Below are 13,418 nucleotides of genomic sequence, written 5' to 3' on the forward strand. Positions count from 1 at the left end.
AGTGCGATGTTTAGATTCTGAGGAGAAGCTGAACAAGCGTATAGGGGAGCTGGAAGAAGACTATGAGGATTTAAAGGACAAGTATGACGGAGCTGTTGGGGAGTTGGATGACTTGAAGAACAGCGTTATCCAGGAGCATATAAATGGTTTCGAGAAGGGGTTGCGGCAGGCGGCTTTCTTCTATAAGGATGTGGATGCCCTGGATTCAAGATTCGATGTAGATAAAGATGTGGTTGGCGGAAAGTTGGTAGGGGAGGATGAAGAGGGTGGGGAAGAGGTTGGGGATGTGGCGGCCGAGGAAGAGAAAGATGCGGACGTGACCGTGGAGGCTGATAACAAAGCGGCATAGGACCTTTAATGTTTATAATTTGAAAACTGGAATTATGTCTGTAATATTTCGCACACTATGTTTGTAATAACTCGAACATTGTTTGTTTTTTAATCATGATGAATTTTTTGTGTATGCTGTGTTTTATTGGATGCCGATAACCTGTGTGATAACAGTGCGTTATTATTGGGGGTGATGTATGTGTTGTTTTGTAAATTCGGTTTTGTAAACTGGGGGTGTTCGACCCAGGCCGTTTACTTGTGATAAGGGTGGGGAACTTAAACGAATTAGCCACGAGTAAAGGGTGTTCGACCCAGGCCGCTTACTTGTGGTAAGGGTGGGGAACTTAAACGAATTTGCCACGAGTAGAGGGTGTTCGACCCAGGCCGCTTACTTGTGGTAAGGGTGGGGAACTTAAACGAATTTGCCACGAGTAAAGGGTGTTCGACCCGGGCCGCTTACTTGTGGTAAGGGTGGGGAACTTAAACGAATTAGCCACGATTAAAGGGTGTTCGACCCAGGCCGCTTACTTGTGGTAAGGGTGGGGAACTTAAACGAATTTGCCACGAATAAAGGGTGTTCGACCCGGGCCGTTTACTTGTGGTAAGGGTGGGGAACTTAAACGAATTAGCCACGATTAAAGGGTGTTCGACCCAGGTCGCTTACTTGTGGTAAGGGTGGGGAAAACGAATTTGCCACGAGTAAAGGGTGTTCGACCCAGGCCGCTTACTTGTGGTAAGGGTGGGGAACTTAAACGAATTAGCCACGATTAAAGGGTGTTCGACCCAGGGCGAGTAAAGTAGTGTAGAGTCATAAAGTGGGGAACCACTCATTTTATTTATTCAAATAGGGGTGCCTCGTTAAAACCTCCTTGGCCAAAACCCTCCTTAGGGAAAAAAGACCAAGTGAGGAAAAAGAGTACACCCGTGGTTACAAGTATTGATCCGCTTATAGTACATGTTCAACTGAAGTAGAACTTGAGGTGGGATACATTCCATGTGTTGGGGATTTCTTCCCCAGATAGTTGCTCTAGGCGATAAGCCCCACCTCCTGCATCTTCTCGTATACGGTATGGGCCATCCCAATTGGCGGAGAACTTGCCATCCTTCTTTCTAGCACTGCTGGCCATTCTTCATACTAGGTCTCCTATGACAAACGATCGTGGTTGCAGGTTTGCGTTATATTTCCTGGCAGCTCGTTGTTTGGCGGCGAGATTGCGTATTTCGGCTTTTTCTCTGAGTTCGGGAAGGAGGTTGAGATGTAAGGCCATGTTCTGGTGGTTGTGAGTTGGGTCGTACAGTTCTCGGCACAGGGATGGTTCGCCAATTTCTACTGGTATCATGGTGTCTGCGCCGTAGACTAGGCTGAAAGGGGATTCATTTGTTGACGATTGAGGGGTGCATCTGTAGGCCCATAGCACTTCAATTAATTCTTCCGGCCATTGGCCTTTAGCGGTATCCAATCTTTTACGCAGTTCTACGAGGATAACTTTGTTTGCCGCTTCCGCTTGCCCATTGGTCTGTGGGTGTTCTACCGAACTTGTGATATGTTTGATGCCTAAACCGGTGTAGAATTTTGCTAATTCCTTGTCAATGAATTGTCGGCCGTTATCTGTTATGATGGTATGCGGTATACCATATCTGCATATGACGTCCTTCCACACAAACTGCTGGACCTGCTGGGCCGTGATGGTGGTCAATGGCTTGGCTTCAATCCATTTGGTGAAGTAGTCAACAGCTACGATTAGGAACTTAACCTGTCCTTTGCCGGGTGTGAAGGGGCCTAGGATGTCCATTCCCCATTTAGCGAATGGCCAGGGGGACAATATGTGGTGTAGCTGTTCTTGTTTTTGATGTATAAGGTTGCCGTGCTTCTGGCATGGTTTACATTTCTTGACGTAGTCTTGGCAGTCTGCCTCTATTGTGGGCCAGAAGTACCCGGCTCTGAGAATTCTTGTGGCCATGGTGCGCGCGCCTGAATGATAACCACAGATTCCTTCGTGTAGTTCCTTAATGACGTACTGGGCTTGTTCTGGCGTGACACATTTAAGTAGGGGTTGGCCGTATCCGCGTTTGTAGAGGTCGTCACCTACCATAGTGTACCTGGCGACCTTGGCCAGCCAAGTTTTGTCCGCGTCGGCAGGGGGGTTGCCGGTTTTGAGGTACTGAATGTAAGGGGTGGTCCAGTTTGGGTTTTGGGTGGGGGTGATACTGTTTGATGGGGTGTGTGTTAACGTTTGGCAAGTGTGTGTAACGGAGGGTGTGGATAGTGTTTGCTGTAGCAAGGACCGGTTACGGTTTTTGAGTTTGGTGCTGGCTAATTTGGAAAGAATGTCGGCTCTGACATTGTCGGTTCTGGGTATGTGTTCGACGCGGACTTGTTCAAAGGCGGATTGGATGATTGCGCGTACTAGATGGTAATATTGTTGGAGGATGGGGTCTTTGATTTGGAACTCGTCGTTCAGATGACCTACGGTGAGTTTGGAGTCGGTTTTGCATGTTAACCTTTTGACGCCGACTTCACGGGCTAGAGAGAGCCCGGCGAGGATAGCTTCGTATTCGGTTTGATTATTCGACGTTTTGAAAGCGAAGTGGAGAGATTTCTCAATGAGGATGTCGTTGGGGCCCTCCAGTACGATGCCGGCACCGGCACCCCTTGGGTTGGAGGAGCCATCTACATGAAGCGTCCATTGGTCCTCAGTAGGTGCTTGCTGCAGGTTGTTGACGAAGTCTAAGAGACATTGGGCTTTGATGGGGCCGTGTGGTTCATAGCGGATGTTGAATTCGGAGAGCTCCACGGCCCATGATGACATGCGTCCGGCTAAATCTGGTTTTTGTAGTATTTTTTGAATTGGGTAATCGGTCTTGACGGTTATGGTGTGGTTTTGAAAATACGGGCGTAAGCGGCGTGCGGCGTGGACCAAGGACAAGGCTAGTTTCTCTACCATTTGGTATCTGGTTTCAGGATCTTGTAGTGTCCTGCTTACAAAGTAAACAGGATGCTGCGTGCCTTCTGCTTCTTGGACAAGGGCAGCACTGACGGTGTGATCGGTGGCCGTGATGTATACTAGCAGGGGTTGGGTGATGTCGGGTTTGCGGAGGATGGGGGGTGAGGTTAGGGATGTTTTGAGCTTGAGGAAGATTTGTTCACAATCTTCAGTCCACGTGAACCGGGCAGATTTCTTTAGGAGCTGAATTATGGGTTGAGTTTGTTCTGCTAGTTTTGGCAGGAAGCGAGATATAGCCGTGAGGCGGCCAATTAGTCGCTGGACTTCCTTGATGGTGGTGGGGCTACGCATCTCGATGATGGTCTTGCACTTTTCGGGGTTAACTTCTATGCCGTGCTGGGTTAACATGAAACCGAGGAATTTACCCCGGTCGACGCCGAACACGCACTTGTCCGGGTTTAGGCAGAGGTTGTACTGGCGTAGGGCGGAGAAAACTGCCTCTAAATCTTCAGCGTGCTGATGATGGCTCGGGGACTTGACGACCATGTCATCGACGTAAACTTCGACACAGTGTCCTGTGAGGTGGCTGAAGACTTTGTCCATTAGCCGCTGGTAGGTTGCCCCAACATTTTTTAGGCCAAAGGGCATGACTCTATAGAAGTAGTTGGCATCATCTGTGATGAAGGCGGTCTTGTGCATGTCTGTTGTGGCCATGGGTATTTGGTTATAACCTGAGTACGCGTCTAAAAAGCTAAGCACTTTATTTCCTGCCGCGCCGTCTACGAGGCGATCGATGTTGGGTAGGGGGTAGGCATCGCGAGGGCATGCCTTGTTTAGGTCTGTGTAGTCCACGCACATCCGCCATTTACCATTGGCTTTCTTCACCAAGACAACGTTAGAAAGCCAGGTGGTGTACTGTGCTTCATCTATAAATCCCACGCTCAGCAACTTCACGGCTTCTATCTTGGCGGCCTGTCTACGTTCTTCCCCAAGTTTGCGTTTTTTTCTGGGATACGTAGCGGGCTTCTTTGTATATCGAGAGCTTGTGGGATGCGACTTTAGGGTCTACCCCAGGGAGGTCGGCGGCTGACCAAGCGAAGAGATCCGTGTTGTTTATGAGGATGGGTGTAATTGTGGCACGCTCATCAAGATTTAAACTAGTGCCCAAGTTGATGGAATGGCCGTTGGGGAGTTCCAGAGGGGTTGTGTCCTCGACTGGTTCGAGGCGGGCATCCCGGCCTATTCTGGGGTCAAGATCCTCGCCAGATAGGGCTATGCGGGAATTAGGTGGTCGCTCGATGTGGTTTGTCTGTTGGATTGGGAGTTGGGGCCTTAAGCTTGCCATGTAGCATTCACGTGCCAAACGTTGATCACAGTGGATGGTTAGGATGTCACCGGATGGTGCTGGGAACTTCATGGCCAAATGGGGGGTGGAGACGACTGCACCAAGGGTGTTGAGGGAAGGACGGCCCAGGAGTATGTTGTAGGATGTGGGTGCGTCGACTATAAGGAAGCAGATTGGGATTGTTTTTGTTTGGGTTCCTTCCCGAAAGATGGTATGGAGGTCTATGTAGCCCCGGGTGGATACTTGTTCGCCAGAAAAGCCGTATATGGGCTCATCATACGGTATCATAGCGGTGTCGGGGAGTTGTAGCTTCTGGTAGGTAGTCCAGTAGAGGATGTCAACGGAGCTGCCTTGATCTACCAGGACTTTCTTGACGGCATAGTTTTCAATTTCCACTGTGATGACCATGGGGTCGTCTTGCTGGTGGTCGAGGCCATGGAAGTCGTCATCTGTGAATACGATGGGGGGCATACGTCGCCTGTGATGGAATTGAGTGATGTGGTTGATGGATTGTATGTGGCGGAGGTGTTTCTTTCTGGCGGAAGAGGTGGAGCCTCCGCTTGCGAAGCCACCAGAGATGGTGTTAATGGTGCCTCGTAAGGGGGGTCAGCAGGGGTAATGTTGGTGGAAGCGGGCTGTGGTTGTTGGTCATTGGGTTGGGTGGGGTGGTTACTGTGGTGGGTACCGCTTTGGTGTCGTCTGTGGTCGTGTCGTGGAGGGTGGCGGGTGCGGGAGGAGGAGGCGTGGTCATCCCTGCGGATGAAGCGGTGAAAATGGCCGGCGCGTACCAGTTCTTCGATCTTATCCTGGAGCGCTTTGCACTCTTCTGTAGTATGGCCGTGGTTGCGGTGGTACCGACAATACTTGGTCATGTCGGCGTTAGGAGGGGTGGTTGTCTTTCGCGGTGGGGGGAGGAGGTCAGCCTGGAGGGCCTCGTCTAGGATGCGGGAGCGGGCTACTGTGAGTGGGGTGTATCTGGTGAAACGAGGTTGGCGGGGTTCACGTGGGCGGGTGTCAGGGCGCGGGTGAGGCTGTGGGGTGGGATTGGGGGTGGGATTGGAGGTGTTGGCGGCATAGTCGCTACAGAATTTGGTGTGAAGAGTTTGCATTTCTTCCATGCGAACGTAGTCAACTGCGCGCAGCTTGAGTTCATGCATGGATGTGGATGGGTGGAGGTATACATTGTTGGCGAAAGGTCCGGGTTGTAGGGTGAGGGTCATACATTGGAGTATCATTTCCTGATTGAGGTGTGGTGTGCGAAGGGCTGCTTTACTGAAGCGATCGATGAATTTTCTGAGTAGTTCATTGGGCTCCTGTCTGATACCCAGTAGGGATATGGTGGTGGTTTGGTGTGGGCGGCTGTCGGCGAAATGTGTGGAAAACATGTGGGAAAGGGTGTCAAAATTATCAATTGAGTAGGGTGGGAGGGTGGTAAACCATTCTAGGGCGGGGCCTTTGAGGGTTGTGGGGAAAGCTTTGCAGAAGACTGCGTCTTGGGATGTATATAGGGCAACGTGTGTGATGTACACTTTCAGGTGTTCATCGGGGTCGGTTTCGCCAGTGTAGCGATCGAGGTTGAATGGTTCCCACTGGGTCGGGAGAGGGGTGTTAGCGATAAAATCGGTGAATGGGTGGCGGCGTCTGGGCTGGTGAGGAGGGGGAATGTGGGGTGGGGGTGGGTGGGTGATCATAGCGGGAAAGGTGGAGGTGATGTTGTGAGGAGGAATGTGGGTTGTGGGAAGGTACTGTGGGTTGTAGGGTGGGACATATGTGGTATGGAGGGTGGTGGGTATGTTGTAGGGGATGTGGGTAGTAGGGAGGGTGGGGGCGGGAGTTGGGGGTGCGGTGAGCCCCGGTTGACCGGATGGAAAGTGGTGAGGATGAGTAGAGGTAACGGGTGTCTGTTGGGTGGTGGTGAAGGTGTGGGGGTGGGATTGTATTCACTTTCCTCCTCTGTAGGCTGGAAGGCCGGAGACTTCACAGCTTCAGAGGTCTCTTTGGCTTTTCCCTTGAGGTCGGCATCTGCCTCGATCCTCCTTCTGAGGCGGGAATTCTCTTGTTTAAGCGCTTCCATTTCTTCAGCGTTGCGCTTCTTCAGGTCTGCGAGCTCCTGTTGCATCTTCACCTGGCCGTCTAAGATGGCGGCCAAGTCAGGGGTGATGCCGGAAGGTCCAGAGGGACCAGCGTCCACTTGCTTGCTAGCTCCAGCTTTGCTACGGGTAGAAACCATCTTCAGAGAAAAATGGGTACTAAAGGTGTTCGTCTCGTGTCCCACGGTGGGCGCCAATTGTTCCTGCAGAAGGACAAATAAGATAAGTCAGGCACGAGTGTCACCTTACCATGTAGTCCGCTATCTCTTCAGTTGGCCTCTGCCCACTCGATACACGTCGGCTTGAACCCAGGAGGGGTTACCTGCAGAAGAATCTCCGAAGCTCAAGTAAGTCAAAGCTCTCAGAGAGTCAAATCAGTGATTAATGAATGCGTACCTTTAAATGATGGGGTCCACGTGTATTTATAGAACATTAATGACGTTTGACCATCGCATGGGCTGGGTTTTGACTTGGGTCCCAGCTTGGGCCATGAGTGGGCCTGGGCCCCAAGACAGGCCCTAGAAGGCCATTGAAGGCGGGGCATCGATGTCGGTTAACGTTCTAGGCAAGTAGTCGGTTTCGACCGGCTACCTGTCTAGATGACTTGTGCTGGTGGTGTTCGGGTACTAGATGCTGGGTGGTTTCGATATATATACTGTTTACTTGGTTGAGTTTGGCTAGGTACGGTACAGAACCCATATACGGCTTCTCCGGGGAGAAGGTCTCCACTCGCGGCTACATCGACCTCCACACCGTCTTTCGCGATGGCACTCAAACTAAAACAATCCCCATCCGTTTCCTTCTCGTAAATGCCCCTACATCATACAATGTCCTCCTCGGCCGACCATCCCTCAACACTCTAGACGCTATCGTATCTACGCCTCATTTGGCCATGAAATTCCCTTCCCCATCTGGAGACATCCTTACCATCCATGACGACCAACGACTCGCGCGAGAATGCTACATGGCCAGTTTACGACCACAGCTATCCATCCTCCAAATAAACAACATTGAACGTCCACCCGGCTATAACATAGCCTTATCTGGAGATTACTTGGACCCCAGAGTAGGTTGTGATGCACGGCTCGAGCCTGTGAATGATACCATACCCTTGGAACTCCCTAATGGACGCACCCTCAAACTGGCACCAATCTCTAACACGAACAACGTGAAATACTTAGACCTACCCTTATCAGCAACACCAACCTCTTTGCCTGGTCAGCCGTTGACGTACCTGGCGTTGACCCTCAAGTTGTGGTCCACAAACTCCCCATTTACAAAGAAGCCAGGTATGTATCCCAAAAAAAAATGGAAACTTGGTGAAGAACGTCAACTAGCAGCAAAGGTCGAAGCCCACAAATTACTAAACGCAAGTTTCATCCAAGAAGCCTACTACACCACCTAGCTTTCTAATGTGGTTCTGGTCAAAAAAGCAAACAACAAATGGCAAATGTGCGTCGATTACACAGATCTCAATAAGGCCTGCCCGAGGGACACCTACCCCTTACCCAATATTGACTGGCTAGTTGACGATGTCGCCAGTAACAAAGTCCTCAATTTCCTAGATGCATACTCCGGATACAACCAGATCCCAATGGCCACAACCGACATGAACAAGACCGCCTTCATCACAGACGATGCCAACTACTTTTACAAAGTCATGTCGTTCGGCCTAAAAAATGTAGTAGCAACTTATCAACGACTGATGGATAAAGTCTTTAGCCATATAATGGGCAAGTGTATCGAAGTGTACGTCGACGACATGGTTGTCAAATCCCCGAGTCATCACCAGCATGCTCAAGACTTATCCGCAGTATTTTCTGCATTACAACAATACAAAATTTGCCTCAACCCTGAAAAATGCGTTTTAAGCGTCGATCGTGGCAAATTCCTTGGCTTCATGCTAACACAACACGACATAGAAGCAAACCCCGAAAAATGTAATGCTATCATTGAGATGCGAAGCCCCAACAATGTCAATGAGGTACAACGCCTCATCGGCCGTCTGACTCCCATATCCTGTTTCCTACCCAAGTTAGCCGAGCAAACCCAGCCCATCATTTAACTACTCAAGAAATCCGCAAGGTTCTCTTGGAATGATGAATGCGAGCGAGTGTTCCAAAACCTCAAAACTACTTTAACATCACCACCCATCCTCCATAAGCCGAACATCCATCAACCTCTTCTTGTCTACATCAGCGCAGCAGATCATACTGTAAGCACTGCGCTAGTTCAAGACGTCGCATGCACTCAACATCTTGTATACTTTGTCAGTCGAACCTTGCAGGATCCAGAAACCAGGTACCGAACGGTGGAGAAGCTAGTCCTATCCCTCGTGCATGTAAAACCACAACATCATCATCAAAATCGATTACCCCATTCAGAAGATACTCCAAAAGCCAGACCTTACCGGTCACATGTCATCTTCGGCTGTCGAACTATTTGAGTTCAACATTCGCTACGAACGCCACGACCCCATTAAAGCTCAATGCCTCCTCGACTTCGTCAACAACCTGCAACACACCCCTAAAGAATACCAATGGACACTTTATGTTGATGGTTCTTCGAATCCGTAGGGGGCAAGGGTCGGTATTCTTCTTGAAGGCCCCAACGACATCCTCATTGAAAAATCCCTCCACTTCGCTTTCAAGACCTCCAACAATCAAGCCGAATACGAAGCCATCCTCGCCGGCTTATCCCTCGCACACGAAGTTGGCTTCAAAACACTCACGTGCAAAACCGATTCTAAACTCACAGTGTGCCATCTAAACGACGAATTTCAAATCAAAGACCCTACCCTCCTGTAATATTATCACCTAGTCTGAAATGTCATTCAATCTGCTTTTGAACGAGTGTGCATCCAACACATCCCTAAAACTGAAAATGTCAAGGCCGACATACTATATAAACTAGCCAGCACTAAGCTAAAAAGCCCACACAGATCCCTTTTATAACAAACACTATCCGCACCATCAACAACAAACACTTGCTTTAACCTAGCCCAAAACCAAACCTACAACCGGACAACTCCCTACATTCAGTATCTCCAAGCTGGTGCCCCATCTGTATAACTAGGTAAGGATTCAAGTTAAGGTTGCATCCTGACACTCTAAGGGGCCAGTTAGTCTCACTTAGAGCGGACTGACTTCGGTGGTGAGAGTAGCAGGAGGCTTGGAATTCATTAAGGGCTAACCTTGTGGTGAGGGAAATTTGATTCATTGTAACATTGGTAACACACAGCTCGGGGGTGAGCAGAGGTATCCACCACAAGTGCAAGCATCCGCTGAATCCGACCAGGTTATACGTATCCGGATGAGTCGAGTCGAGTCGTAGTGTATTGAATGAAGAGTCATAACATGCTTGGTTGTTATATGTATATGGGGTGATGAAAATATATTTGACTGTATGATGAATAAGTTATTGGCTCTAGCTTACCCGTTTTGTTGCATGGTTGTATTGTGTGTGGCTGTTCTTTCTTGCGATGATCATCAATTTGATTGATGGGAGCAGATGGGCGAAGTTCTCGTGGTCAACAAGGGAATGGCGATTTCGCTGCTTAGCCATCTGGGCTGGATCTTATACTTCTTTCCTCCATGCTTTCTTTAGGGTTGTGGCCCCTGTATTCGTGGTTATTAGATTGTAAACTTTTTCCGTTATCTTGCTTTTGTTGGCATCGTGGTGTGCCTAGTTTTGTAGGGGTGATGTTGAGAACCCCAGGACTGTGTTGTTATACTATCTTATGTGTGGTGTCTCCTTTAATTGCGTTTATAAATTAAATGGGACGTTACATTTATGGTATCAGAGCGGTCATTCCTTAGGTCGGTGGACTTGAGTTATCCGCTTAGTTTTCTCTGTGTGTCTTTGAGTGCTTAGTTAAAATTCTTGTCTTTATCAAGCCTAACCAAGTGATTTTCTGTGTGCCAGTGGACTATGGCACCTCCTCGCCGAGCTTCACAATCATCCCAGGGAGATGTACCTAATATCGCTAGAGCCATAGAGGCGATGGTAGCGGCGATGGCACAGCAGAGTGCTGCGATGATGCAGCAGCATGAGGCATCCATGCAGCGACAGGCGGCGTCGCTTGAGCAGCAGCAGACAGTGATGCAGCAGATGGAGGCTGCGAGGGTAGCTGCTGAGGATGCTCATCGGCAGCACATGGAGGCCCTCCGCCAGTTGGAGGAGAACAGGGCGGTTGCCCTGTGTTTGGTCCGGAACCACGACCTGCAATCAGGGAGTGGAGCCTAGAGGATTTTCTGAAGCACCACCCGGCGAAGTTTGATGGGAAGACTAGTCCTGACGCCGCAGACCAATGGCTGAAGGACCTGGAGCGCATTTATGATGCGAAGATGTGCCCTGCGGAGAACAAGTTGGCGTTCTCCGTGTACATGCTCACGGGGGAGGCAGAGCATTGGTGGAGCAGCACTAGGTCCATCCTGGAGGAGAGGGATGAGCCAGTGACGTGAGAGACATTCAGGGAGAGGTTCCTCTCCGAGTATTTCCCTGACAACATCTGGTACGCCAAGGAGGTGGAGTTCCTCCAGTTGACCCAGGGAGGGAAGACAGTGACGGAGTATGCTGAGAGGTTCAAACACCTTAGCCGTTTCTACACCATGCCACTCGATGAGGAGTGGCGATGCTGTAAGTTTGAGAATGGCCTTCGCGGTGATATCCGCTTGATGATGGCTCCCTTGTCCATCAAGGATTTTGCTGCTTTGGTAGAAAAGGCCAGAGTAATGGAGAAGATGAAGTGTGAGGTGGAAGGTCAGCGCCCACAGCAGCCATAGCCGCCACAGAGGATTGGTGGACCATCTGGGTCCAGGCCCAGACATGAGGAGCGGAGGAGACCATATGATAGACCACACCATCAGCCTCAGGAGTCTAGGAGCTTTTCTCCTCAGTAGGGTCGAGTTCGGTGTTACACATGTGGAGGACCCCACCCGAGGTACGCTTGTCCACGAAGGGAGGGTTACCGTAGGTGCAACAACTGTGGCAAGGAAGGCCACTTTGGGAGGGATTGTCCCAACCTTGCCAGGGCAGCAACACGCCCTCCAATTCAGACACCCCAGCAACATCAGGGGAGAGACAGAGGCAACAGGCCTCAGGCGACGGGCAGAGTCTATGCCATGACTGGAGCTGAGACTGCAGGTTCAGGTAACCTTGTTATGGGTTATTGCGTGATTTATGGGATGAGATGTTGTGTGCTATATGATTCTGGAGCGACACACTCTTTTGTGTCAAATGCATGTGTGGAAAAGTTGGGTCTGCCGGTGCGCGAGCTGTAGTGTGAGCTTGCGTTGTCTACTTCGGCGTCGGGTTTGGTCAGGACGTCGTCCTTGTGTGCTAGGCTTCCAGTGGAAGTAGAGGGGCGCAGGTACAGGGTGAACTTAATCTGCCTACCTCTACAGGAGTTGGAGGTGATCTTAGGAATGGATTGGCTCTCTGCCAATCGCATTATGATAGATTATCGGGAGAAGAAGTTGTTGTTTCCCGACTCAGAGGAGCCTGAGTTGGTGTCTTCCCAGGGTGTTATGAGGGAACTATAGGACGGTGCGCAGTGCTACATGATCTTCACGCATATGGAGGTGGAGAGAGGGGAGACGACGTTTGTGATACCAGTCGTCCAGGATTTTGTGGATGTGTTTCCGGAGGAGGTATCAGGGTTGCCTCCCAGTAGAGAGGTGGAGTTCTCTATTGATCTAGTCCCAGGAACAGGCCCGGTCTCGATGGCCCCATATCGCATGGCTCCGGTAGAGTTGGTAGAGCTCAAGAAACAGATAGAAGATCTGATGGAGAAACAGTTCATCTGACCCAGCACTTCGCCTTGGGGAGCACCAGTGTTGTTGGTGAAGAAGAAGGACGGGAGTTCGCGTCTATGTGTGGACTACAGGCAACTAAACAAGATGACGATCAAGAATAAGTATCCGCTCCCGAGAATTGATGACTTGATGGATCAGTTGCATGGGTCATCAGTGTTCTCGAAGATAGATCTGTGATCGGGTTATCATCAGATTTTGGTGAAGGCTGATGATGTACAGAAGACAACCTTCAGGTCGAGGTATGGCCACTATGAGTACGTGGTTATGCCGTTTGGTGTGACCAACGCGCCAGCGGTGTTCATGGACTACATGAACAGGATCTTCCGACCTTTCCTAGATAAGTTTGTCGTGGTCTTCATAGACGACATCCTTATCTACTCCAGGACTTAGGAGGAACATGCAGAGCACCTGAGGTTGGTGCTTGGTGTTTTGAGAGAGAAGCAGTTGTATGCCAAGTTGTCCAAGTGTGAGTTCTGGATGGACGAGGTTCAGTTTTTGGGACACGTGATATCTGCTCAGGGGATTGCAATGGATCCGGCAAAGGTCGGGGCAGTGGTAAAGTGGGAAAGTCCCAAGTCGGCCACAGAGATCAGGAGCTTTGTGGGGTTAGCGGGCTACTATAGGAGATTCATAGAGGGATTCTCCAAGATAGTAGTGCCTCTGACTTTGCTTACTCGGAAGGACCAACCTTTCACTTGGACGGATAAGTGTGAGGAGAGCTTCCAAGAGCTAAAGAAGAGATTGACGAGTGCTCCTATATTGGTAATTCCGGATGTGGGGAAACCGTTTGAAGTCTACTGCGACGCGTCTCATCTTGGACTTGGTTGTGTCTTGATGCAAGAAAAGAAGGCAGTGGCGTATGCTTCACGACAGCTTAAAGTGCATGAGCGTA

This window comes from Vigna unguiculata, chromosome 11 (assembly GCF_004118075.2).
Source record: "Vigna unguiculata cultivar IT97K-499-35 chromosome 11, ASM411807v1, whole genome shotgun sequence".
NCBI classification, from domain to species: Eukaryota; Viridiplantae; Streptophyta; class Magnoliopsida; order Fabales; family Fabaceae; genus Vigna; species Vigna unguiculata.